The sequence below is a fragment of the Meleagris gallopavo genome, chromosome 3, assembly GCF_905368555.1.
Source record: "Meleagris gallopavo chromosome 3, MGAL_WU_HG_1.1, whole genome shotgun sequence".
Taxonomy (NCBI): Eukaryota; Metazoa; Chordata; class Aves; order Galliformes; family Phasianidae; genus Meleagris; species Meleagris gallopavo.
In genome coordinates this window covers 37,853,550-37,881,180 of record NC_139406.1, presented here as the reverse complement: position 1 = coordinate 37,881,180, position 27,631 = coordinate 37,853,550, and the positions used below count along the sequence as shown (strand labels likewise).

General features: G+C 39.3%; 1 long non-coding RNA gene across 1 annotated transcript in view; it reads right to left on the bottom strand.

Moving 5' to 3' along the window:
* LOC146544665 (uncharacterized) overlaps positions 1-24,255 on the bottom strand; it is a 31,439-nt gene extending 7,184 nt beyond the window's left edge. Inside the window, exon 1 of the long non-coding RNA XR_014882409.1 lies at positions 1,966-24,255. This is a non-coding gene — a long non-coding RNA (uncharacterized LOC146544665). The remainder of the gene's footprint in view (positions 1-1,965) is intronic.
* Between the last annotated feature and the right edge of the window lie 3,376 nt (positions 24,256-27,631).

Below are 27,631 nucleotides of genomic sequence, written 5' to 3'. Positions count from 1 at the left end.
CCAGTCCATGGGGAAAAAAAAAAATAATAATAAAATCAGGCCTGCTTCAAAAGAAATACTAAAATTAAAAACATTGAGGATAGGCCAGCTGTTAGGTTTACTTTTGTCTTATTTTAGAGCCTTGTTTGCACTGAATAAACAAACTGTCAGGACTAGAAGCTTTCTGGGAAAGAAAAGATGCTGACCTGACATAACAATGTTTTTCTAACAGCGGAGGTATATGAAATACCAGGCTTAGGTAAAGCAGCAAAAATGAGCCACTGGGGCTAATGTCCACATTTGACTGCAGCCAGTGAAAACGCACTCCAAACTTATTTGCAAACAGATTTCTGTATAGTTTTTTTTTCCAATAGCAAGGAATTCCTAACATACACAAAAATACAGTGTATTTCAAGGGTCGTGTGAAAGAGCTGAGAATGAGATCCCTGTTTGTCTGGTCACTGTGAGACATCAGAACAGAAGTGAAGAAAGTTGTTTGTAAAGTACTCCATACACTTGTCATACTTCAGCATTTGTGTCAAATACCAGTACTGTGTACCACTGTACTATTCCTAGCTGGGAATAAATGCTACAGTTACAGATTTCTGAAGAAGTCTTTGCAAAGTCAAAATAATGCTGCTGTTTGGCACTTTGGCAACCATTCCAAACCCCTATGAGAAAAATGGAGACAGAACGTTAAAAAGAATGGCAAAAGTATTGTTTAAGAGACACAGGTGGAGGTAGAGATATTTACTATGCAGCTGACCTTCATTTAAATGCAGTATGCAAACCTCTACTTTATGCACAGCATTTCAAGAAACTGGAGAATCAAGTCAGGTCATTACTTTCAAGCCAATTTTTGTTTAGGATGGCCCCAGTACCACTAAGAAAATGTTTTTTTCCTCCTGTATTTACATGGAACTGTTGTCATTTTTCACAAATCGTGAAAGTTCTTGTGTGAAGTTAGAGGAAAGCAGGTGGCTGAGCACATTTACTCAAAGCTGCAGGATACACAGCCATGCTGGCACCCTCCATATATTTAGTAACTAGCAAAACGCCTCTCACAGGACAGAAAGAAACTGCAGAGGAGGAATATATAAAGCATCTTTGTTTATTATCCTGCTTTGTAAATAGCAGAACACTAGAGAAGCAGGGCAATGTTTTTCTTCAAAGTCAGCCCTCTCAAGGTACCTTCAGTCACATGCAACTGAAGTTAAGGTTGCATTCCACACCCTACCGTGCTTAAGTCTGATAGTTATTCACAGACCTGTAATAGCACTTGTGAACATATACCTGACATATTTTCTCCTGGATGCCATCCTCAGAAACATCTCTCTATCAGAGAAAAGAGAGGAAGACCTTATTACCTGTAATCAGCCTCTGGCATTTGCATATTTCTAATCGGTGAAGTTGGTTGTGTCCCAGAACAAACTGTGTAGCAGGTGGTACCACCTGAGTAAGCAAAACATACTTTGCTCTGCACTATCACATGTAAATGATGCAGATAATGGTGCAGAGGTGCAGATATACTTATTTCCATAGTGGCAAGGCACATCTAAAGAAAATCACTTCTGCTTTGTGAAAAGTCTGAGAAAATTAAGGCAATATAAAAGAAATAACAAAAGAAATCCATCTTTACATAGGCCGTAGACAGATTATCTTAATTCTTAACTCAGACAAAGGACAAACATGGATAAAAAAGTTTCCAATCTCATTGAAGAAATACCCTTTTTCCAATAAAATCACTTCAGTGAAGGAAAAGGAACTTTATAGCTTAAGATATTTTCGTTCCAGCTAGCTACATCTCACCACTGAGAGATTATTTAAACTCCATAAGATTTCAAGTGTATTAAGGTAATTAAAAACTTATAATTTAGTTTAGCTGCAAAAATTAGTTAGGTTCTTGTTAAAATAGAAGTCTTCTAGGAACTAGTTATTTCTTGGCTTGGCTAAATGGAGAGTGTTGACTGGGAGGTTCAATCTTACTTTTTGTTCCAGGCATGATGAGTTGCACCTACACAAGTAATAAATATTTCAGTGTTTCTTTTTTTAAGCTCCTTCTTCTTCTTCTCTAGGGAAGCATAAAATTATAACATATGCCAGTCATTTTCTGATGCAAAACTGTCATGTTACTGTGGGGGGAAAAAAAAAAAAAAAAAAAAAAAATCACTGCCATGAAGTCAGAGCCAAAACAATATATTTAATTTCTGTGAAAATGTCATTAAGTTTTGATTGTTGCAGAGTATGTAAAAATAGATATGCTCAAAACCTTTTTCTACTTAAGGAAATGGAAATGTCACTCACAAGTTATATGGTGGTTTTTTTTCAGAAATTGTATGTCATACTATGCAAAACTTATTTGAGGCAGGTGTATGACTTGGTCTTAACATTTCATCTCTCATCTTTGTGTATACAATGTGGGCAACCAACATCCTTCACAGTAAGAGTAAAGTTGTGCTATTATCTGCATGGCCTCTGAGTCTAGGCTTCACATTTGTGTACGTGCTGGATTGTGACAAAAAGAAATACACTTTCCGGAAATTAATTTTGTTAATACTTTAAGAAAAAATGACTACCTGGCCACTGTTAAATTAGGCTTCAGTAAAAATAAGTTCATACAAAGGAAACCAGAATTTTAGTTGGGATACAAAGATGTTGTGCATCAGTGCTGGAAATAATGTACTAATGTACCTTGCACAGCAACCCTGCCCTACCAAATGAGAGCTTGTTTTCACTTCTGTAAGCTCGAGACATAACCCGAAATTACTTTCCAGATACACACACAAATATCTGGCTGAAATTTAACAGGACTTAAACCCCAAACACCCTGGAGACCTGGCTGCTGCACAGTGCTGAAGATGGTGTTGCTGCAGGGCAGCCATGCACATGGAAGTGCAGATCATTATCTATTCCTTCCCAGCAATAGTTCAGTAACATCTGACCGGTTTGATGCCTCCTCCTGCTCCAAAGCACATATGCCTCTGCCACCATATCTTAAAACCTCCTGGTACTGCGCAGGGAAACCTTTGTAGAGTTATCATGTTCATCCAGCCTCCATTTAATTACAATTCTGATTCATAATTAGATTCTCTAGCATGAATTGCCTTCTTGTATTACTCACCATAATAAACTCTATTAACATTCATTTATCCAAGTGCAATTTCACTTTATATAGTAATAGGATTGTTTTGCAATTTCAATCCTAGTTCATTTTTCCTCTAAAAACATAATGATAAAAAAAACTGATGTCATAACAATGTCTTATTATGGCTGTTTTACACGCATATTCAATACACGGCTATATTCCTTGAGATCTGATTTGGTTCAGTAGTATTAAAAGAGGCATATTGGAGCTGGAAAAGAATTGCTCTTTCCTATGCTGTTGTCTGAGGCTGTCCATTTCACTACATCTAATAATACCAACCCAAACCCCAGTGAAGAAGCACAGATTGTCAGAATGTCACTTGTCACTCTTTGGCCTGATATTTAGTAAGTTGTGCATCCACAAAGTTACTATATTAAGCTGTGTTACACTGAAAATGATGAAAGTGTCAGAAAAACACTTGAGGCATCTCAGGACTTGCACCAGAAAGTAGTCCTCTATCAACTACTTGAGCATAAATGCCAATAAGTCACAACTATTTTTCCCTGAAAACATCCATCAAAAATGTTCTACTTTGGTGGTTTTTTGTATTCTTCCAACTTCTTTTCACAGAAGTTCTATTTAAACACTTATTCAAGAGTCCTGCCAGTTTTTACATATATTCCTCTTTTTCTTCACAATATTATGCCTAACTTCCATGTCTGTTTCTCTCCTTTACCTATATTTTACTTAGCAAAATGAAAGCTGAAGAAGAAATAGAATTTCTATTTCCAAGGTTTACAAAGCTGGCAACTCTCCTCTTGTGGCTTTCTCCAACTCTTCCATCATGTTGATTCATTTTAAAGGTACTCTGAAGTCTTATGTCCAGTACCCCATCCAAATCTCAAACCACTGACATCTAGAAAAGCTCCAGATGAGCCTCAGTGGCAAATGCTTGAAGAAGAATTAAAAAGCAGTCAAATAAACACTACCATTATTTGATTCATAAGATCAGAGCCAGTCAATGCTAATATTTTCTCCTGCATTAAGTAAATTATGACTGCAGTTTCTCACTGACAATCCTTCACTCCATCCTGAATCATAATGATAAAGACTGGAAAAATACTGCTGCATTTGCCAGCCTTCAGGATGGAATACCAACATGAAAAGTATTTGAATTTGTGTTTCGCGGGTTATTTTTTTTTTTTTTCTTCCTATCTGGAAAGTATTAGTTCTAAACTAGGTTCAAGGAGTCAGACTAGTTTTTGTACAGGTTAGCCATCATGCCTTGCCACCCATGAGAGTAATGTAACATTGTGAATTTTCATAAAGAAATGATCTTGTGTTAGTGAGTTCCCAGTTCCCAGAGAAAAGCTAGTACTCTTAAAAATGAAGTCACCACAACGTCAATAAAACAAATACGTACTCTGCAGAGTACATCTTTGAAAGCTGTCTGGCAGTGCTATAATCGGTGAACAATCTTCCTGTGTGAGCATTAAATACCTCCACTGTATGCCCAGTCTTACAGTTTCACTGCCGCACTGTAGGTAGATTTCAGGAGAAACCAGCACATATACCCACGCTGAGATCACTGTGATGAGTTATAAATGGCTCATGCCTATACAGACCTATTGATATAACACCCATGAAAATCACCACCTTCAAAATGGCAGACATCAGATGGTGTACAATTAAGAAAGGTACAGTTAGAAGAGTAGTATGGTTAGGATGGTATTTTACAAGTTTATAGTTAGAAAGATTATCATGGTGGAAAAAGACAATCAAAAACAAAACGCTCACCCATGTCCTAGGCTCACAGTAAAAAACTATAAAAGGAGGGATCTCCAGAAAGAGATCCTTCCTCAGTGGCAGTCAGTCCCTAAATGGGGTCTAGGTGAGGTGCAGCCAGTCTCCACCCCTTCTGGTTACACAGCTGTAGGGCTGGCTCAGTCCTTGCCTCAGGTGATCAATCAGTGTTTCAGGCTGTGACTCAAAGTTCCCATACAGATGGCTTCTGAAATCCATGCTTTATTTAGATTTGGAGCCTTGGTGAAGCTTTCCTGACTCTAAGTCAAGGGTCATTCATTTCTTTTCTGGGAATAAGAGTTAGTTTGCTGGAGGCCGGCTGCAGGCTGCTCCTTCAGATCTCTGTGTGCTGTTCAGGTTCCTTAGGTCACACTTTTTGCAGGCAAGCACTGTGCGACTCTTTGCAGCCCTCACTGGGATTTTAAAGACAAGAAATAGCACACGAATTTTAGGAACTGTCTATAAATCAGCGTTGCAGTATACAGACTTATATGAGAACTGCACTTCACACTGAAATAACTTACTCAGTAGAAATAAGGACTTGTCAGTAATGACACAGATATTTTCTGCGTCCCAAAAATCAGTAATGAGCACAGGGCTGGGACTCAGGAAACACTGATTCTAAGCTAAATTCTGTAAGTCATCAATTCTGTGGGCCTGAAATAAATAATTTTGTCTTTTTCTTTGCTACAATAATCACCTGCCCCATATGAGTTCGGCAAGAGTCAGTTAATGAATTCAGGCTCCATGAAGCCTGAACAGGTATGCAAGGCCTTTGAGACAAAACAGCCTCCTCAGAAGCCCGGAGGGACCAGTTTTCAGAAACTCTTCAGCATCCTTATTAGACACATTTCAAGTCAGATACTCAAGAGCATTTTTCCAGAAAGAAAATTTCATTGCTTCTGGCTATTAAAGTGATAAGTAATAGAATAATTAAGTAATATGTGTCCTGACATGGTAAAAAAAATAATCACGGTATCAACCTATTTTCTTTTATCATACATCACTAAATGCATGATTATATGGGAAATTTCACAGAAAACAGATAGTGTTAGTTCTGATGATGAAGGGCTGAAGTGTTCAGGGGCCCAGTCTTGTTTTATCCTGGATATACCATGTTCCTGCACTGCAGTTAATCTCCAGTTTTAATAACATCCTCTTTGGAGCTGGAAAAGACTGACAAGAAGCAGAAACTTTTAAACTCAGATTAAAACACTGAACAATCCAAAGAGTTTTATGCATAACAAAACTAAACCCACTGCTCTAGGGAAGTAGGGATTTTTTATGCATATAAAGACACATTCTCTGGGCTGGGTGCAGCTTTCTACTGATGAGAAGAAGAAGCTTAGCATTGCAAACCGTGAGTAGGAGCACACACATCACTCCAGAATATAATGACCGGCACAAATAATTACAATTGAAAGTTATGGAATTGCCATCTGCTGCAAATGATAAAACTGTGATTTTCAAAATGTGGTACTGGATCGTGTTAGGCCTAACCATCACACAGAACCACAGGGCTTTCTTTTTGCCCCTTTATAGTGTAACGGCTCAGAAAGTTTTCTTCCAGTAACCCAGCTTCTCACCTCCACTCAGGGACAGCATGGAGTTGGTGAGCAGGAACTCCTTACAAACGTTCAGCTGGAAACATGATCTACTTGAATGTGAGCATATTACCCTTCAACACAAGTGCTTTAAATGGTAGACTGTGGGGAATTTGTTCCCTTGTCTAAATTTAGTGGATACTGTGAAGCATTTGCAAACAGAAATTTGCAGGTGTGTGTCTTGAACATGCATCTCAAGACTTTAATCTACAGCTTGTTTGGCCCCAGGATTACACAGGTGCTCCCTGCAGTCTGTGCACCTGAATTGAATGGCACCTTGCAGCAAACAGCAGGGGAGCTATCCTCAAACTCAAGCGTGAGGGCAGTGGGCAATGTAAGCATGAACAAGTATGTGGGAACAATTAAGTAATAATCTGCCCATCTGTAGTTCACAAGCAAAAAGGACAGCAATAACCAATGACAATCTATTCACTGTAAATAGCAACTCCAGCCACATCACACCTGGCTCTCATTTAATGTTTGTTTAAAAGCTGGAGGAAGGAAATGGGAACACTTATGTTTTCAAAGAATACTTTAGCCCATATTTGAAAGTTTTACACAATTCCATGTCCATGCACATTAAGCTTCTCAAAGGGATTTTATAATATTCTTAAAGGTCATGAAAAAAAGCCACAGACCTCAGATCTGAATTCTGAGGTTGATCCTGTTCTTGGAAGAAAAATAACAGATGTGGTGGAAAGGATTGAGATCTCCTAATATTGAATTGAGTACTTTCTTAGAAGAATATAAATAATATTTCCCATTTCTAAACCCATTCACTTTTCTTTGTCTCTTTGGCCCACCACAACATGCCCTCAACAGTCTCTCCAGATTTCAAGGAACTGCAATCAACATCAGTAAGTCTCTCTATCCATAGAGTGTACACTCCCTCGGCTTTTGCCATCATTTGTAGTTTAGCACCACCTTCCTAGGCTTCAAAGAATGACAGCTTTGCACTGCCATATCTTTTGGCAAAAAAATATGCAGAATTCCCAAAAAGAGGTGGTTTTGTCCTGACCTGCTCTAAGTACCAGACATGTTTAATAAGTAGATGGAGCTACCTGTCCCCAGCAATTTTTAGACACTGTCCCATTAATACTCCCTGTAGCTCTTCAGGTACGACAGCCCTATTGAAAGCTGCGGATATGTGCTGTCATGGATTCAGGACCCGTCACTTAGTTATGAAAACTGACACTTCTAATGTAATCTGTAGGTGAAGTTTATACTGGATTTTAGCATATTTTATTATTAAGAAAAGGAAATTTTAAGTGTCTGATCTGAACATTTATTCAGCATTCAAGGTAACGTTTCAATTCATTTTCTACACTTCATCATAAACAACTGTTATGGAAAGCTTCAGTGATTCCTTTAAAAACAAACAGGATTGAAAACTACTTCATTGGCACAAGTACTACAATAGAAGTACTTTCATAATCCAAGGAGATTATATAAAAACCACAGAAAGTGACAGACACAGGGGCAATTGACCACATTAGTCTCAGAGACAAGCCTGCACCTCAAAGAAAATTCAAGCCAAGCATCAAGATTTAAAAAAAAAAAAAAACATGTTCTTTGGCATGTTTCCCAGCTTGCCCTCACTTGCATGGGGCATGTCTAGGATCAGCTAACCAAGAATATGCTTAATCACAAAGTTACCTTACATTCACCCTGTACAAAACCTACTTTTAGGCTGAGCTCCTTATCTCATGACCCCCCCCCCCTCCGATGTGATTGCTTTAATGGAAGTCTCATTTGCTGTTACTTCAAAAACAAGAGGCGAGTAGACCTTTACTTGGCTGAGTCCTTCACTTTGATGCAGCATCAGATACTCACAGGGGGTGCTATCCCAGGTAGAGGTCACAAAATTCTGGGTGACATTGTGGCAGTTGTGCTTGCAGTTCAAAGGACAGCCCGGTGGCTAAGCCACTTAATGCAAGGCTGGATGCTGAAGCTTCATTCCTCTTAAACCTTTGCTTCCCTCTCCAGTTGTGAAATTGTTTTCTCCCCAATAAATGCTTTTTCTATGGGGGAAATCTCTTAAGTGTTTTGTGGTTTAGTTTCTTTGCCTATGTGACTACTCGAGAATGAGCTGATGTTGAATATAAAGCAGCCCTTCATTTTTGTCTCTTCTGGGAATGAAAAAGATACTGCATACATAGCAACTATCACATACATCCCTGCCAGGTCTCCATCCTTCTATCACATACCTTCATTTCCTAAATTGCCAACTGACAATGGCTTCAGTAATGACAGTAAGCTATGAAGTGAATGCACATTTACATCTGTCAAAAATGTCTGATCAGTAGTAAGAGCAAAGCAATGGCAGGTGTCATTTAAAATACATGTGAATAAGCATACCCTTTCTGGAGACACTCTCAAGAAAATGAATGTAAATGAGTCTTCTAAGGTGAATTACTTTAATTTCTCTGCACTTTTGTGTCGATATTCTCATTAAGAGTTCAAAAATTTAAATGATCTTAATTTAATTTACTTCCTTTCCAAGAAGAACAAAAGCAGACAGAATTAAAGATGCTGTAATTCAAACAACATCCACATAATTCTGTGTAATGCAGTTTAATTCATGTATTTTCAGTTCTCATTTTAGTTGGTGTGGACTGCATTTTCACTGTGCCCCTGAGAAGGCAAACACCAAATGCACTATAGTTTGAAGGGTATCTAGATAGCATGTAGTGCTAAACAGATATATATTATTTTCTTGTCCCAATTAACGGACCATAGAAATATTGCCAGAGACATTTCTACTCAATAGAGAAACTGCATAAGTGGATCTGGCACATATATTTGATGCTTCTATTAAAATTTGAATTTGATTTTAATGTCATCTGGAGTTTGCATAGAAAAAGTATTATATCAGAAGAGTTCTTTTAACTGTATGTGATATTCACAGGCGCAGAAATTACACTGAACGTGTCTGCATGAAAACAGAAACAAATTTATTCCTGCTGGCAAGACAGACCATTTTTAGATGAATGTACTTCCATTGGCTCTCCAGACCTTTTCAGACACCAACTCTTGTCTGTAAAGCCCCTTTCAGATTCCTTAGCATCAGATCAAAACCAGTCGCATGTGGGATAGGCAGCTCCATTTAGAAAGCCATGGAGAAGCATCATGATGATTTCCAGTCGTAATGTTAATACCCCTGGTTCATGAAATTGATTTGGACAGGCTCTGACCTCACTTTGTAAAGTATTAGAGCTACAGATAAGACAGTGTCTGTCTCAGAGGTATTATCACCGAAGAGCATGCCCTTGACAACTCCGGCCTGCCAAAAGCCACAGGCAAATCAGGCCGGTTAACCTGCATAGGCAGTGATTCTCCACCTTCCTCCGTCTTGAGCTGTATCCTAAAAAGGTAGTTTATACATGATCCTCGGCACTGCTGACCACAGAAAGCAAACATGAACTTTTGGGTCTTTTGAAAGGGGCATGGAGTAGTGTCTGAGGACTGCTCGGGAGAAATCAGTGGTAGTTTGAAGCAGAAAGGTAATAAAATGGGATCTGTGGTCTCAGTCACTTCAGTGCAATGTTTTTCTTCAGTGTAATCCACCTTCCCTTGTGAGTAACTGATAACTAAGTCAAAGTATTCTGGGCAGTAAGAGATTTCTACCACAAACACACCCTTGTTTGCCAAGCATTTTCCATCTTTCAGGCAACCAAACTACAAAGCCAGCTCCCTGAACAAAGCATATGTGTGAGAACTGTACCACTGGCAATGTTCTGTTTGTGTTTCAGCTCCTACACTTCAAATTTGATGGTATTAGAAATTTGAACAGAATGAAAAGCATCCAGAGAGAGCAGAAGGCTCAATGTATTAGCAATTATTGTTTGATTATACAAAGTGACAGCGCCAACTCTAAAAGATAGAAAACCAGTTTACAGTTGTTTAACAACTTGGAATTATTTTTTGCACAATGAGCATCTGCTTTCAGCCGTTTTTTCCCCACATTCTTTCAAGAAAATTTCAGCCAAGAAAGTTTGCCTGTTTCTGGGTCAAGGCTGAACAAAAACCTCTCCTCTGCCTAATGTGAAATACAAAGACACTCTTCTGGCAGTTTAAGTAACCTCCAGTCTGAAGCAGAGATCAGTTGTGGGGCTAACTGTGGCTGTGGGGCCAGCGTCCCATGGCCAGATCCAACGTAGGTGCCATGGCGAGCCTGGACCCAGGCCTCAGACCCACCATGCAGGCACCCAGGAGATGGCTGCTAGATTAACACAGAACTGTGAGGTCATACTAGAGAAGAATATCGGTAAGTAAAAAGACTTTCAGAAGTTTATTCCAGTGTGGGGTTGTCTTTTTGTATCCTCCTATACCTTGAGAGCCGCAACCTGGACTGCAGATTTGGTTTAATCCCCACAATTCACATCACACTGGGGATGGGCAGCTCCTTCAGCTGCCCCGATGTGGATACGTCCATACACACTCGGGATTTCCCTAACACCTGGGAAACACTAATAAGTACAGGCTGGAGAAGAGGCCTGTAGCTATAGGAAAGCATGTTTTTCCCAACGTGTTTAGCAACAGCTCTTAATAAATGTATGAGAAAAGCCCCATACACTGGGGGAGTTGAAAAAAAAACTGAAAGAACCATCACCTCATTACTTGATACACTTGGGTCAGGAAGGGATTTATTTCCATGGGCTAACAACTAGAAATCCTTAGTTTTAAGCTCAGCTTAGACTCACTAATTCTGCTCCGAAGCTTTTAAGAAGTCTCTTTTTCTGTTTCACTGTCCCCATTGTACTACCTAGATTAATTAGTGTTTACATAGGGCTTTGCTATAATGTGTCCTGTAGATTTAGCACTGTTAGGACTACAGATTGGAAAAAAAATGCAGTAAGAAGTTACTTAAGGATCTTCATTTAGCAAAATACTTTAGATCATGTTTAAAATGGAATTTCAGATTAAGAACCCCACTGATTTCAAACCTAACTTTATTAACTTCTTAGAAAAAATGAGCAATTGGTATGCATGCCGGTTTTCAACATTGTTTTTTTTTTTTTTAAGGTATAAGCAATGCACTTTTTCTTCACTCATCTGTAAATCATACTGAATATATATGGGTTATTTCACATAAATAATTTGTAGAAAGATATTGGGAGACTTTAAACGTTTGGAGGCAGATGCCTCTTCTAAATCCCTGAAGAAAAATTGAGAATAAAAGCATTTTTAACTGCTTAGAGCAGATGGTAGGGTAATAAAAGTGCTGAACAACTATAAAACAAACATCAGGAAATGACATCCATCAGAAAACAGCCAGTAGAAGTGAGATACACAAACACAGATGTTAGAGAGAAGTGACTTTAGAGTAAAGACTGAGACTTTCTATCCCATGCATGATGTTCTGTTGCCTTCCCAGCTTTTTAGTCCTTCTGATTCCAGTTTGCAACTGAGTGATGATGAACAAAACATACCAGGAATTGCTTTCTTTTGAGAAAGAGCAGCCATATTCAGTACTTATCTCTAATTAGCAGCAGCAGTTGCATTTTTACACATTACTGATCTATTCACATACTGTAAATTCAAAATATCCCATCACACTTCCCAAAGAATTGGCTTCCTTACCCTCTGCTGCTCCAACTTGCCCTGTTAACACTTTCCTGCAGGAGTGCAAGGGGCCAGGTTTCCTGGTGTGGTTAATATTCAGCACTTGAGGTACTCACCTGTGTGCTCCTTAATGATCTGTAATAGAACTGGCTGCCTCTGGGTGACTGCCTGGACTACTATGGTAACTTGTTTTCAGACTTTTTTTACATGATATTTTAATAGTTACTATAATTAATAATTATTGTACTATTGTTTCTAGACCTCTAGAGCTTAGTCATGATCTGTAAACATAACAATCCTGAACTTATCTATTCTAGAATATCAGTAATTCCGTGGCCTATATTGAAAGGAAAATGGTTTCAGTATCTCTCATTATGTGATATATTTTTGTATGTTAATAGAATTCTTAGCTCTAGTGTCAGCTGTTCCCAAAATCATTGTGTCCCTGTAGAAATGGTGTCTCTTGATGTCACTTTGGGTCGTGCACAAGGCACATAAGAAATCTCAATGTTTTGTTGCTGTACTGTATGGAGCCAGGAGTTGGCCTTGATGATCCCTGTGGGTCCTTTCTAACTCGGGATATTCTGTAATTCTAAAACATGATTTTTAAAAATGGTTATTTTGTTATATCACAATCTGCGATGTTAACACTGCCTTGAATACATAAATTGTGATTCAAGCCTCTTGAAAAGCATTTTATTTACTTTATCTCCTTACATTTTGAATTATGCTTCAATATGCTCTGATTTTTATCACAGTCAGACTCTACAAACTAATAAACTGAGAATCTCAGTTAAATTACTTGACTACTGAAACAGATTTATGTTTATGTTTTCAAAAAAGACTATCCCTGCTCTAAACCCACAAAAATTAAAATTAACTGTAAAGGGGAAGTCTACAATCAGAAGAGAAATAAAAGTTCATTTTTATTAAACAGAATCATAGAATATACCAAGTTGGAAGTGACCCATAAGGATCATAAGGTCAAATTCCTCGTTTCACATAGGAACACACAACAATCAGACCGTATGGCTAAAAGCACCGTCCATACACTGCTTGAACTTGCAAGATCAGTGGCATGACCACTTCTCTGGGAAGGCAGTTCCAGTGCTCAACAACCCTCTTGGTGAAGAACCTTTTCCAGATATCCAACCTGAACTTCCCCTGTCACAGCTTCATGCCGTTCCCTTGGGTTCTATCACTGATAACCAGAGGGAGGAGATTATTACCCAAGTTTTACCAAATTCAAAGAGTAAACAAGGAAATAAAGTAGGAAAAGTAGGTTAGATACTTTCAGATTTTCATTTTTATATCAGGTAGCCAATATAAGGGATATTTCTATCTGAAAGTTTGGTTGCTTAATCTTCATTGTTTTGGTTCAATGAGAGTATAATTGGCCACAGCGTGTGGGTGAACATGTGGCAGTTTCCAAAGAAGTAGAGCTTAGGCTTTCTGCTTTCTTGCGGAAATAGAGAAAATTTCTAAGCTCATTTTCTCCCTAGACATGGAAAATCTTATTTCCTTTTGTGGTTTCTTAGAATTCAAGATGTGTAGAAGGCGGCTTGAGGTCTACACACAGCAGGAGGGTTCACATCAACAGGCTGCACACTGATGCCCATTGCCTCAGATCCACTCATGCTCCATTTTCTTTGGGATTCCTCACCATATAAAATGTTAGACCTGTGAATTATGTCTGTGCTTTGAAACCACTTCCTGGTTATCTGATGTTTCATGCTACCTGGCAGCACTGCAGTGACAGGCACTTTATCCTGAATGAAAAATAGATGAGGTAGCCAAAAATGCAATTTCTCTGGTTGTTTTTCTGAACCAGCAATATTTTGTTTCTGTTCATGACCCAACTTGTTTGGCTGATCTTTACAGAAAGCAGATATAACATTTCATAGTGCTTTTGTCTACATCATGCATCACTTTTTACATTCCTAGATACAAACAAAAAACAAAATGGAAAAACAGCTTCCAAATAAGACTGACAAGATCATAAGATATGCAATGCCCTTCCCAGGTCGTGTATCCTCTTCCCCTGCAGTATCACCTTCCCTCTGCCCTGCAAGCACCAGTTCCTCTCAGATAAATGAGACTTCTCAGTCTCTTCGCCACAGCTTTTCTCCACATGCATTTATTTAGCTCTGCACATGCGCAAATACAATTCAGTTGTTTGCAAAGGCAACTGTATGTTGAAGAGAGCTGCTGCACACATGTGCAGGATTTCAGCTTCAGTTGTACCACAAAACTGCAAACTCTGCTATTAGGTCCAGTATGTTATTGGAGAGACAGACAGACTTTTATGGGAATAGTTTGAAGTTAACACATCCCAGACTAAGAGCCAGCACTACCAATAGCCAAACAATTGGTAGAAGAAAACAAATGAAACAGAAACTAAGGAAAAAATAATTTACGATTAAAATATCTGCAGCATCTTTGTGAACAACAGCAAGGGACTTTCCAGAAATTTAAAACAGGAAGATCTTTTTCCTTGAGAAACCACTAAACAAGGGCAGGAAAAAATTAGGGGATTCTTATGCCCAAGATGCATTAGGTCACCAGAAGTTATTTAATTGGAATTTAAAGAAAATTTAATTTTCTTAAAGAGTGAGAAAGTTCTTAACCAATGACTATACACAACTGAATTTTCTTTTGTCCAAAGTTAACCTCACATAACTTTTGTCATATAGCTTATCTTCAAATAAACGCCTGAAGAGTACTTTCACATTAATAAGGAAAATGCCATTTGGGATCACAGGATATTGTCAGCTGGAAAGGAGCTGGGACATCTGTCCAACTCTTGCTCACAGCAGGGTCAGCTCTGAGGTCAGAGTGGGTTGCTCAGGGCTTTGTCCTCCTCATCCACTTCTCGCAGCAATGAGTTTTTTTTTTCCCCCTTCAGAACAAAGGGAAAAGTTCAAGCAGAAGCTGTATTGATTCAGGTCAAAGGGACACTTTAGACGAGGATCTTGTCTTCAGTGGTGCTTAGCCCTACACATCTTTCCCCGATGTGATGAATGCAAAGAGGGCAGCTCATCCCTCTCCAGCCTGTTCCTACAAACAATAATTCTGTAACTCTGAGGAGCTGCAAATCCAGAAATTCTTACTTTCTTGGATTCCTCTATTTGTCCTTTTGTTTAATTTAAAACATACATACAATAATGAAAATATAGGACAACACTACCTAGTGTCTGAGCTTTTAGACTTATGACAAGAAGGACGCAGTCAAATGTGACCAGATGACAGCAGCCAAATAATTGCATGATAGAAAAAAACACAGGTCTGGCAAAACACATATTTTGGTATGGCCTTCTTGGCAAGAAGTCTGCAGGAAAGTTTGCACATTATTCTGTATCAAATAATGCATTCTTTGTTCAAAAGATAAAATTCTAGGCATTAATAAACATTCACACTACAGAAACTTGTGTACTGACTTTGCCATAAAACCCAGGGCTCACTCCTAGCTGCAGCTGAGGCCTGAGACAGCACCAAGCAAGTAATGGAAGGGAATCAATCCTGAAGAGAGAGAATTGATGGCCTGCTTCTGTATGGGATTGATTTGGTACTTCGGGGGACACAAAAAGAATTATCCTTTATCCTTTTGTATGCTACTATCAGAAAAAGAATAGTCCCTTTCCTTTGCTACACGAGCTACTTTCCTAGTGAAGTCTGTCACATTTCTCAGCTTACTTACCGGGACTGAGTTTAGATGAGAAGAATTTGGAATCTTACCCACCAGCTGAACAGGTCATGATTAATTCCTTTGGGACATTTCAGTGCTGCTTTGTTTTGCACCCTTTGCCAAAACAGATGTAGTGATAAACTCATCTCCAGGAGCTGCTTATTTTTACAGTCAGTTTTATTTGTTCTATAGCGCTCTGACACACATAAATGTCCAGCAAAAGGCATTTAGCAGCTTGCTTCTTGTATTTCTCAGGTTTTGTGTCTGTTCCTCTTATCATTCCCTAATGCAGGAGTTATCGATGTGCCAAGCATGGCTATTTCAGCACCTTGCTGCTAAAATGGAAAGCTGTGAAGCATTCAGGAGTTTGTCTGGGTCTCCTGATTTAAGAAATGCAACTGTGTGCCTTAAATCAAAACAGTTAGAAGAGAACTTGCCTTAAAGAAACCAAAACCACAAAGCATTGAATAGGTATATTAAATAAAGTTATAGACACAAAGCAGGTATGTACAAATCAGAAAGGAAAAATAAAGATCTACTCAAATGTAATTTCTGAAGCAGTTTTTAGTTTAGGATTATATACGCCTGAACATCTGTTGTGAACAGACACCTTTAAGCAGGTATGGCAGTGAGGATGTGTATCTACACTGTTTGTCAAGTGCATCTTAAAAATGCTTGGTTTACAAGGTCATAAAGATTGTTGTCAGCACTGCAAAGCCTGCCAGATAATGGCTAAATTAAGTTGAATTTTTGGTCCATTTTCTTTTTCCCTCTTTTGTATCTTCAGTAACTGAAGTCTCACAGGACAGTTTTCATGTTCCCACATCACTGACTATGTCCTTCATTAAGCTGTTTTAACAATACTGAAAACTGTGAAGTGTCTTGAGAGATTTTTGATTGGCTTCCTGATTGCAAAATAACGTCAATTCTTGTTCCAAGCACATCCGCAGGAAAGAAAATTATTTGAGTTTGGCTCTTAGATTACAGGTCTTGCCTACATTAGGGAATTTTTACACAAAAATCCCCAGTTACTGGAAACAAAGCTGGGAAGACATGCATTTAACATGCAGCTGAAAAGAAATGCAAGGAGCCCCAAAGGTTTGCATGGTAATATATCTAAAATTAACATTTCAGGATTTGATCTCATCAGAGGGAATGAAGAGGATCTAATTACAGAGGGATCATTTTATATCAGCATTGTGACATTAACAACTCCAAAAGACAGAAATCATTTATTTTAATTTCTAAAATATGCAGAAGTGATGTCGCATACAGCCTGCATGCAGATTTATTGACACAGAATAAACCATTTCTGTTGTCATGCGTAAGAGAAAAATTGCTCTTTAAATATAATTAAGATTCTCAGAGAGATTAGTTTCAATATTTAATGATTTTTAGGTCTTCCTAAAGTCATGTAGATTATTTCTCAGATTCTGCACCCTTTCCAGCTTTGGGAAATAGCTTTGCTGTGAACATTATGTGTTCCCAAGAACAACAAATCTGAACTCTAAAATTATCTTTAAAAAAAATACTATAATACAATGTATGTTTTATGAGGGAAGGCTGGGTGACCTGGATCTGTTCAGTCTTGCAGGAGAAATGGCCAAATGCAACAGCCAGCTGAATGGGGACTCAGGGGCTAAGGAAAACACCTCAGCTACGCCCTATAAAGCTGAAACAATTTCAGTAACTGTATAAGAAATAGCAAAATTGAAGGTGAATACAGCAAAACCGGGAGCAGTGAGCAAAGAACTGTTCATCTGAGTGGAAAAAGGGCAGCTGAAAAGATCAAGGAACAGGAAAAAGGAGGATAAGGTATATAATGACATATCACATGTGGACCTCCCCTACCAGAGCTGGATGTTACCCTCCAAAACTGTGAGGCTTATGTCTCAGAGAGGAGTCTGAAAACTTGCGGTTCCTTCAGCCCTGCTTTGCCTCCCTTGGATTGTCCCAGTGGACACAAGCATGGGGCAGGGTTTACCCAGTGGTGACAGTATGTTCAGGGGCATCCACAGACTTGTTCACTGCTGACCCCTCTTTAACACTTTGCATTGAACCTCTCCTGCAGAACAGTACTAAGGATATTAATATACAAGGAAGTATTTCTCATAAGCACACATGCTGTCAAAGCAAAGGCAGACTATCCATTATTTTAAAGGGTAGCAACTTAGTGACTTATCTCCTTACAAATTCTGGTCTCTAAACCATTTTCTAATCACTTTGTTCTCTGCAGTCATCACATGAACCAGGGCTAGAGATGCTCTATTTCCCTACATTTCATTTTTTACTGACTCTTTACGTGAGTCAGTCTGGGACTGCAATGCAAGCCTGCTGCCTCAGGGATCAGACGTTCTGATTGAACCACAGGAAACATCATTTATTTGCCCCTAAGACTCTTAAAGACCACAAGAGGTCAGTTAGTCTACACTCTAACATCAGGAAAAATTACACCTAAAAATAGGCATTCATCTGAACTGAAGAGCTTTGGCTATGGCAGCTCCATAACAACTCGTACAGCCTCCTCCGTTGCTTCCTGTCCTAGTTACATTAGTGCAGCACTGTTTGGCCTGCCACTCCCTAACATCCTTTGATCTCTTCTTGCAGTAGAGAAAGGGCTGCGCCCAATGCAGCAATGGTAGCCGATGATTGCTGCCCAACCACAGCACTTTTCTTTCGTCTCCATGATAAAACTCATCCCTATCTCCAGTTTCTCAAAAACCATGACTTCTAACCCTGTTCCCCTTACTCCATCCAAAAAAATCCACATAATAGACACCTCAAACAAGGTGTAGAATGCTCACTTTCTAATATGGCATGAGCAGAGGTATAGCTGGGCAGAAGGAATATCAGCTTCCCACAGCACTCTGTGTCCCTACAGATGCTGCTCACACACTGCTGCCTCAGAGCAGGCATTAGCAGCTGAGTTCAGTGGCTGGCCCTGTTTTTACAGGCAGCATCAAATTCTAATAACTCCAAAACTTATTTCTACTGCTGAGCTTATTTGAAAATAACCAGTAACTTCAAAATTGTTCAATAACACACACTCTAGGTTTTAAAAGTGACAGTTGTATAGAAAGTAATAACAGCAAAAGATACATTATTATATTTTGCACTCAGATTAAGTAAATAATTCCTTCATTGGCTGAGCAAAATTAGATGAATCCACACCAAATATAATACGCAGGTTTTGAGCCTTGGAGGTTCTATTTCTGATACATTTTTAAAATCTTGGTGCAAAGTGAGAATTCTGAAAATAGGGTCAGGACTGGAGAAGACAAGGTATTTTCTAAACCCTCAAAAAAGGACTAGAGTTATCTGTTCTACCAGAAGATGCATAATATTACTCATTTTTCCTTTCAGAAATATTGATTTTCTCCAGAGTAACCAAACCTAGTGAGAATGTGTATTTAATGTACAACTCTGTGTTAAATCTGGAAAGGGTTGGGTGTTTTTGTTCCCCCCCCCCCCCCCAATAGTAAAGAGTCCTGTTGTTTATGCTTTGATTTCATTGTATTCCAGATACAATAAATATCTGATTCTCTTTTCCTGCCCTCTCAAAACATCTGTGAAAGGAAAGAAGAAACATGTACTTTTATTGTACCAGAACCTTAGATTTGTGGAATAATCTGTAGTTGACATATTTCATCACTAGAGGGAAATCCATCACAGCGCTCGTCAGTAACACAGGTAAGCAGACTATTCTCCAGAGCAACAGACTTGAGTTTGGATGCAGAAGTTGTAACAGCTAAGTAGCATGTAGAGAAAGAAGACTGTTCCTTTCCTTTCTGAGGATGCCCAGATAAATCATCTCTGGTATCCCACTATAGGTGTCTGCAAACCAAAACCGGGACAGAAAGCTATCTCAGCTAGGGGAGTACAAGAAAGGAGGTAAAAAGGCCTATTTGTAACACCAGTCCTCAAACCATAGGCATTTGGAAGAAACAACAGCATTTGGAGACATTTGTAAAAACTGCTTTCTGTTGCTCTTCCCGTAGCTGGTCTCCATCTTACACCGGTGTTCCCTTGGCTGTCGACCATCAATCAAGACACTGAAGACACCTTGTTCTGTCCAGTTTTAAAGGATATGTCCCTGGGATCAAAAAATCCATTTGCAAGTTAATGCTTATAAATTACATGAATACATCATGTATGTATGTGTCCTCTCCACTGGAGTCATATCATTAGGGATGGTCTCCAGACCTGGCTGTACTGCTAAGAGAAAGGAAGAAATAAAGGAGATTGGCTAACAAGAGAGCCAACTCAATTTTCAATCCTGGCTTTTAGGGATTTCATGGTATATTTTATCTTTGACCTCATTTGGTAGAAAAGTCAGGGGAAGTTACTGAAGCCCCTGAATAGAAGCAGGTTGCATGAGCTACTGCTGTTTTATTATTCTGTATGACTGTTTGTCCATTTCGAGTTTAAACATTTCATTTTCATTTCAAATGAAAACCACCTCCAGAAACACCATTTCATGCTGCTTTACAGCAACCTTCTGTGGTAAAGTACTGAGGAAATCTTGTGTATAGCTGTATTAATGATGCTCCTTTTAATTGAAAGCTCCTTTGTAATGAAATATAGTTGCCAGAATTTTTATTTTCTGTTTTAGTGTTATGCTCCTTACCATTCAAATATTACACCTAAATACCAGGCTACTTTAAACCCTGAGCTCTGGGATCCGAAGGAAAGAAAAACGAAGATACTTTAGTCAGTAGGCCAGAACCTAAGTTTCTTGGCAGACAGACCCTCACTTTGCCATCCATGCTTTCTGCACTTATTTTCACCTCCAGCAGTATAACTAGTAACTCCCTCACTGCTCCAATGTCCCATGCACAGATGCTGAAAGATGGAGTAAATCTGCAGGTTAGCACAGGGTTATGCTCATTTATACCAGCAACAGCCTAAACTCTGATCTCTATATAGTACATTTCCCAATTACATTGTTCCTTTAGCCCATTACAAAGCCATTTTCATCCACTTGCACAACTTTTTCTCATTGTGGGTGAGCATTAGATTGCAACATTTCCAGTCTTCACAGACGAATGCCTGAATCTAAGAATCATCAAACCCTCAGAGACTGCACTGAAGAAATACCAACTATAATTTCAGTTTTGAACTGCTATCAAAATCCACTTAACTTTCAAAGCTTCTTAAGTCTGTTCCAAAAGCTGGAGTAGCTGTGATTGCATACTGAACAGCAGAAAAACCAAGATAGAGTAATACATCATGTCTCCTAGGAGGCTCTCTCCAAACAATATTTTCTTTTCTGATGACCATGTATTTCAGAACATAAGTTCTGGCCATTGAGAAAGGATTTAGATAGAATTTAAATGTCTTTCCTAGACAACAGCAACTAGAAGAGAAAAAGAGAAGATGAAGTAAAAGAGACAGAGAGTGGAAAAGAAATACTGTGGAAATAGCAGAATGTTTATCGGCAAAGATTGATCATTACAGGATGGTGGAGACACCCACGTCCTGCCTCTGCCCTGCATTTGACCACTACCTCTGCCCAGCTACTGCAGGTCACTTTTTGCTGTGCACACAGGCAGGGCTTCCAGCTTGTTTCCAGAATTTTTTCCTTCAAGAAATCAATATCTATTGGAAAATTAAATTAACTTGCAGGAGCCCCTTATTCAAATGGCCTGGCTGTTATATAGCTCATTTTTTATACTTCTATGCTTTGGAAGACCAATATAACAGACTATCATTTTTTTTTTTTTTACTCACTAATACAGCAGGAGTACTAAACAAACTTCGTACTGATTTTGTCAGTGAAAAAGATGTCTTGGAGTTGAGGGGTTACCTTCTTTCAGTACTTGCTTGTGTACACACACACAATCACAGAAAAACCTCAGCTGGAAAGATCCTCCTGATCCCATCTAGTCTGATCCCTGTTCAAAGCAGGACCAACCTTGAAATTAGATTCAACTTCAGAATTAGATCAGATGCTCAGGGTCACGTCTAGTCAAGCTCTTAATATTTCCAAGGATAGAAAAGCATCTCTTTCCATAACAAACAAGTGGCATAAGTCTAGAGCACATGCAGATCAAGGACTTTCAGAGTTTATCAACAAAATGAAATAAGAAAACAAACTGAAGGGATTAAGTAAAAGTAAGAACTTCATCCTATTCACCAGAATCAGATCTAGGATTATAATCTACTATTGTCTGATTAATTTATTTTCTATTCCAAATGTTTTACTTTCACCTTCATATCATCAAAATGGTGCATTTTCTTCCTGAGGATAAAAACATTAATTGCATTATATTATGTAATTAAAGGGCTAACATTAAAATCGTATCAAGATGTTTCCTTTTAGGTTCTCTCCCACACAGTTTGAAAACTTCCTTTACTGATTAATAGACATTTGGTAATCAAACAGTCCAAAGTTTGACTGGAAGTACTGAACTCTTTTGCACTTGTTCAACAGACAACTTTTTCAAAGAGCTGTAAAAGTAATTGGTTTGTTGTTGTTATGTTGTTATTGTTTTAATAAATTTTCTGAGGGAAAAATGCTCCTTTTCAGCAGCTCAGATTTGACAGTAAGAAAAAGAATAAAATCAATTGGCAAAAATCTATGTCCATTTCAAGATAAGTTTCAAAATGTTGCAGTATTTGAAGTGTTACACATTTACTTTGAAAGGCAGTGCAAAATGTTAACGTTTTGCATCATAAAATATAATTGCTCAAAAATATCACTTGTTTCAGAAAGCACTAACACAATGCTTTAAATACTCAACACATTGAATAGCAACATGAATTTTCTCAGCTAGGTGGGACCCAAGCGAAACAAAGAATTGGCAACAAGAAAAAAAAAAAAGGGTTGCTGTTGCTTAAACAAAAGTCATTTCAGATGATCTTGACCCTATGGAAGGGCTGTTTTTGCTGCTGATGTTTGCTGAGCTCACCTATCTCCATTCTTCTTCCATTACAATCATGGACACTGCAAACCCGCCACTTAAGAAAACAGCCCTGCACTAGTACACTGAGTTACAGACTAGGCCACCACACCAGCTACCAGTGGCACAAAGCAGCAGTTTCCACCTGAACAGGGCTACATCCACCAGTACGAATTTGTCAGAGCTACTGAGCTCAGCATCACAAAACATTAAAGCATTTCTCCTCACATGAGGAACAGACTTCAGGCTCCTTCTCCCTTTACCCTCTCCTCATATCTTAGAAGAAAAGCTTAGCCCCACCTGCATAGCATGCTGAGCCTCACTCAGCCTGCTTGTACTCAGAGGATTCCAAAGCCATTCCTCTCAGATCAAGCCCCTCAGGGACATTAAGCAGAAGGAAATCTATGTTATGGTTCATGTGATCAAAGGTACCAATTTGCTCAGCCTATTTAACACCAGGACATCTCTGAACATCATGCTATTCTACTCATTGTGAAATTTAACTCAGACAAAGGTTCTTCTCTGGATACTAAGAGCCTCAATAGTTAAACAAATCTCAAGAGTGACTTTCAGGATCTTTAGTTTTGGACATAAGGCAATATTTTCATCTAGCTTTCAGCATCATTATTCCTGCAACGACATTAACATTACAGTAAGTTGGAAATAAAGCATGACGAAGGCACAGATCTCCACTGCTTAGACCTAGTTCAGGTAGTCCTCCACAGCTAAGGGGCTGTGGGTGGTACATCACACACAGCAGGTGGCAGATCCCATGCAGAGGATGAGAATGCCCAAAGAGGTTGGTCTCTGCTTGCCAACATGGGACCACAGAGCAGCAGGTATATGAGACATGATCATGCAAAGACCACAAACCAGGACTTGTTTTAACAACCCCAGCCGACTTCCTTCTGCTAGCCTTATCTTCTTGTTAATTAGGACTGCCATCAGCTCCTCTTGTCCAGAGATACTGACACATCAATGTGTCAGTAAGTTGAGAAGCATCATCTAAAATGCATGCTTTAATCTAAAATGCATGCTTTAACTAAGCCCAGTTTTTCATTACTTCAGCAAGGGCAGCCCTTATTCAGAGACTAACCCAAGTCCTAGCCAATTTTTATGTTTGGACATCAGAAAGCTACCATGATTGACCATAACACTTGACCTGTGCTCATTCTCCAGCCTCCAAAAGTTAAAACAAATGCAGCCATAATCTTACCCAGTAAACTGTAGGACAGAACATGACAAGAAGTCCTAGAAAAAGCCCTAAGGAATTAGATAAGTGAGACCTTATTTTTCTTCAGTAAACTCAAGCATGCATCTTTCACACAAAATCAACCTGTGCTGATATATGAATCAGCTCCCTATTCGTCCTTTTTCTGATCTAATGTTCCATCACTGCAACCCAAAATACACAAGTGTTAACCTGAGCCCTGAATAAATTGCCTTCTGAAGGTGAAGACTTAAAAAACATTGCTCTTTGGACATGCTAATGTACACCAACCTGGTGTAGCTGTCCTTTATAGCAACTAGCTCCCCTGGAGAAAGGTGTAATATTTCCAGAAGAGACTCTGAGGACAGGAATCTTCCAAGAATTACCATGAACTCATGGTTCAGGTAGCCATTTTTAAAAAGGCAGCTGACATGTATTGGAAGCACTCTATCAAGCCTCATTTCAGAAAACCCAGAGTCTAAAACATACAATCTACAGCTCAAGCCAGAGCTCTAACATAAAAGCTACTCCCACCAGCATTATCTTCCTCTTCTTAAAAATTGTATAATTCCCATACAAGCTCTATAGTGAGTCCTATTTGTTCTAACTAGTTCCAAAACATAAACGACCTCCAAAATATCCCTCACTTAGAAATGAGGCTGATCAAGGAACAAGACTCAGGATAAAGTTAGGAGTACTTTACTGAAAATACAGCCAAGTGCTTTGCAATTCAATTATGAAATAAATGCATTCACCTAACAGGATTAAAAATTAACATCTGCAAAACTTTGCCACCAAGTCCATTAAGGATCTCAAAGCTGGATCTTTGCAAAGGTTATGTGGCAAGGGGAGTCTAGAGCATGACCCAGGTCAATTTATAGGCCAAGAGGGAAAGAAAAAGGCCTCCTCTGTTATGGCCTAGTCAAAATTCACTTTGCTACCTCCAACCAAGCCAAGCATTTTAACAACCTTCAGCCCTCTTTGAGGCTACTGTGAAGCAGTTCCTCCCAGCAACAGCCCAAGTTTTCAGGGCTTCCTCCATGGACCTTCAGCTGAGGTAAAGGCCTAGCTTCAGGCAAAGTCCCCACCACCACAGCTGGTCTCGGCCAAGGAGAGAGCTGTGGATGGAAACCCAAGCTTGCTTTCTCACATCTCTACCAGCACTCCATGAAGCATGGGCTCATATAAAGAGAAAGGAAGAGGATGAATTTTAAGACACACACTTGCCTGTGGTTTTGAGATAAGGGATCAGAACCTGCCATGCCCAAAGCAGGAAGGTAACTGAGCTCACCCTACCCTGGGCTCATAAGATTGATTCCAGCAGAATGGATCTCCAAAAGAGATCCTTCCCCACTGGCAGTCAGCTCTTAAATGGATCTAGGAGAGGTGGAGCCAGGTTCCACCCCTTCCTGCAGCACAGGAGAATTGCCTTCACCTGTGCTCCCGTGGCTGACTCATTGCTCACCTCAGGTGATTAATCAGCGGCTTAGGCCCATTCAGCTGCCCCATACACTCACTCTACTCAGACAAGCAGTGGAAGGACACCAAAGGAAAAGGGTAGATACTACACATCGCATGCATAACAGTTTTAACCGTATTGCTTATTGAGATCTATTTCCATAAATAGCTCCTTCTTTTTCCTTCTTTCTTTTCTGTTCAAAAAGAAAAGAAAATCTATCTGCATATCATTGCTTTAATTTTTTTTTAGATTGACATCACTTATGCTAATGCTATGTTCTCAGCTTTCCCTGCTCTCCTCATATAACAAGATTCTGTCTGTGACTGAACTTGCATAAGCATGGAAGTATTTGAACAAAAAACAATGAGGATAGGTGGACTCTGGCTAAGGCTGGAGTCAGCTTGGTTTAAGGTTAGGGTCAAAGCTCAAGTTTGCAGGACTCTTTAACAAAATGCAAAGCCTGGCCTCCAGAAGATCCATCAGCTGTGGCTGAGCTAAGTGGGTCATCTACTGTGATCCTTTTGCATCTGTAGCTGTATTTCCTAATTCCAACAAAAGCACTGATCTTTGTTCCCTGATCCAGTGCAGGGCAGAGCTCAGTGACCCATACAGACATCAGCTAGGACTTCAGCCTGCTACTGCCTCTCTCAACCCACCAGTTGCCTCAGTGCATTCCCAAATCCTGGCAGTGGATGATGGCTTGAGCTTGCAGACACTTGTCAGAAGGAGCAGGCCACAGGTGAGCCTGGTTGGTTCTCTAACAGCCTCCCCTGCTACAGTTGCCTGCATTTAGGGGGCTGAGGCTTGGTCAGGTTGTCAGTGAGCAGGGGAAAAGGAGAGACGCTGTGTGTGAAGAGGCCAGATCAGTTCACTATTCCCTGTAAAGTCCCATATTTCCCTATTGCTCCTGCTCTCTAGTGTCTCCCTGGACCAGGGCTTAGGCCTTCGGGCACAAAGAGCTTTTCTATACACTTTGGATAGGAGACAACAGCAATAGCTCTCAGGCAACAAAAACAGTTAATTAAGCAGTCAGCCTCTGAGTGGAACTGTCATGCAACAGAGTCGATTTAACTCTTTTGCCTTGAACTCTTGTCCCAGGACTGTTGCCTCCACAATACCCAGAAGGACAGGCGAAGTTCAAGCAAACAAAAGATTATTGGACCATTAGGGCAACTGGAAGGAGGAGGAGCAATAAAGTAAATTGCTTGGATAACCATGCAAAGATTGATTGGTGTTACTATTGCAGGGCAATGATACAGACTGAAACATTTAATCAAGTGACCAAAAAAAACCCCCAAAAACAAACAATAAAACCCCAACAAAACAACCCCAAAGCCATACTCATTTATATTCCTATCAAAATTATTCTACACATCAGCAGTGAGAAATATACTCTATGGGTAAGTGGAAAAACTTTCTTCTCTCCCTTTTAGAAGAGATCAAAACCCAAGTGTTTTGAAAATCTTGTTTATTTAAAACCTTACTTTCCTGTTTAACCACTTCATATTTACAAATAGCTTACTAAAACCAAGAGATAGTTTGACATACTATCACCCTGAAAAACAAACCTGAAGGATTTTTTCTGCTCACCTTCTTTCAGCTTTAGATGTTTCTGTAAATGGTAATTTTTACAGGAAACAAACAAACAAAGAACCCCCTCATTATTTCTCATTCAACTCATCAGCTTTGTTATGACTCTCCACCCACATCCTGGCATTTCTTTAATTATTTTTTTACAATTTTTCAACTTAAGAAGATCCTTACAATCCTTGCTTCACAAAGCCACACCTCTAAGGTCACAGATTTCATTTCACAAACATGCACTCATTTGACACAGCTGATCCTGGCACACCTTAAAGAGAAGCTCCGTTGCAACTCTCATAAGTCATAGAAAATGCGTGTGCTGAGAGGTTAATGGTATTCAAGGGTGCCTGTGAACATAGTCTTGCAAATATGCATAGTTTCACAGAAAATAAAAAAACACAATAAGCAGCCCTGAAACTTCACCTTTACAACCCAAGTCCTCTACAGCTAGACATTTGTTTTAAAAAATTCAACTGTAGTTAATTAAACACTTGGCCTCAGAGTGAGTCAGCAATTGCTTTAAGCCAACATGCTGGCAGCATTGGCAAGTATTCACTAAAAACAAATACAAAATTCCCTTTTCTGATGTGGGTGTGCAGTATTTCTTCTTCCACTGAATCCTGAATAGTGAAAACAAAAAAGAAAAGTTCTGCCAAGTTCTAGAGAATCATGCAAAAACTCCCGTAGGAGCAGACCAAGCTCCTGTGTGACCCAGAACCCTTTCATCTCAGGAAGGCTAGAGAGTGTTAGTTTGA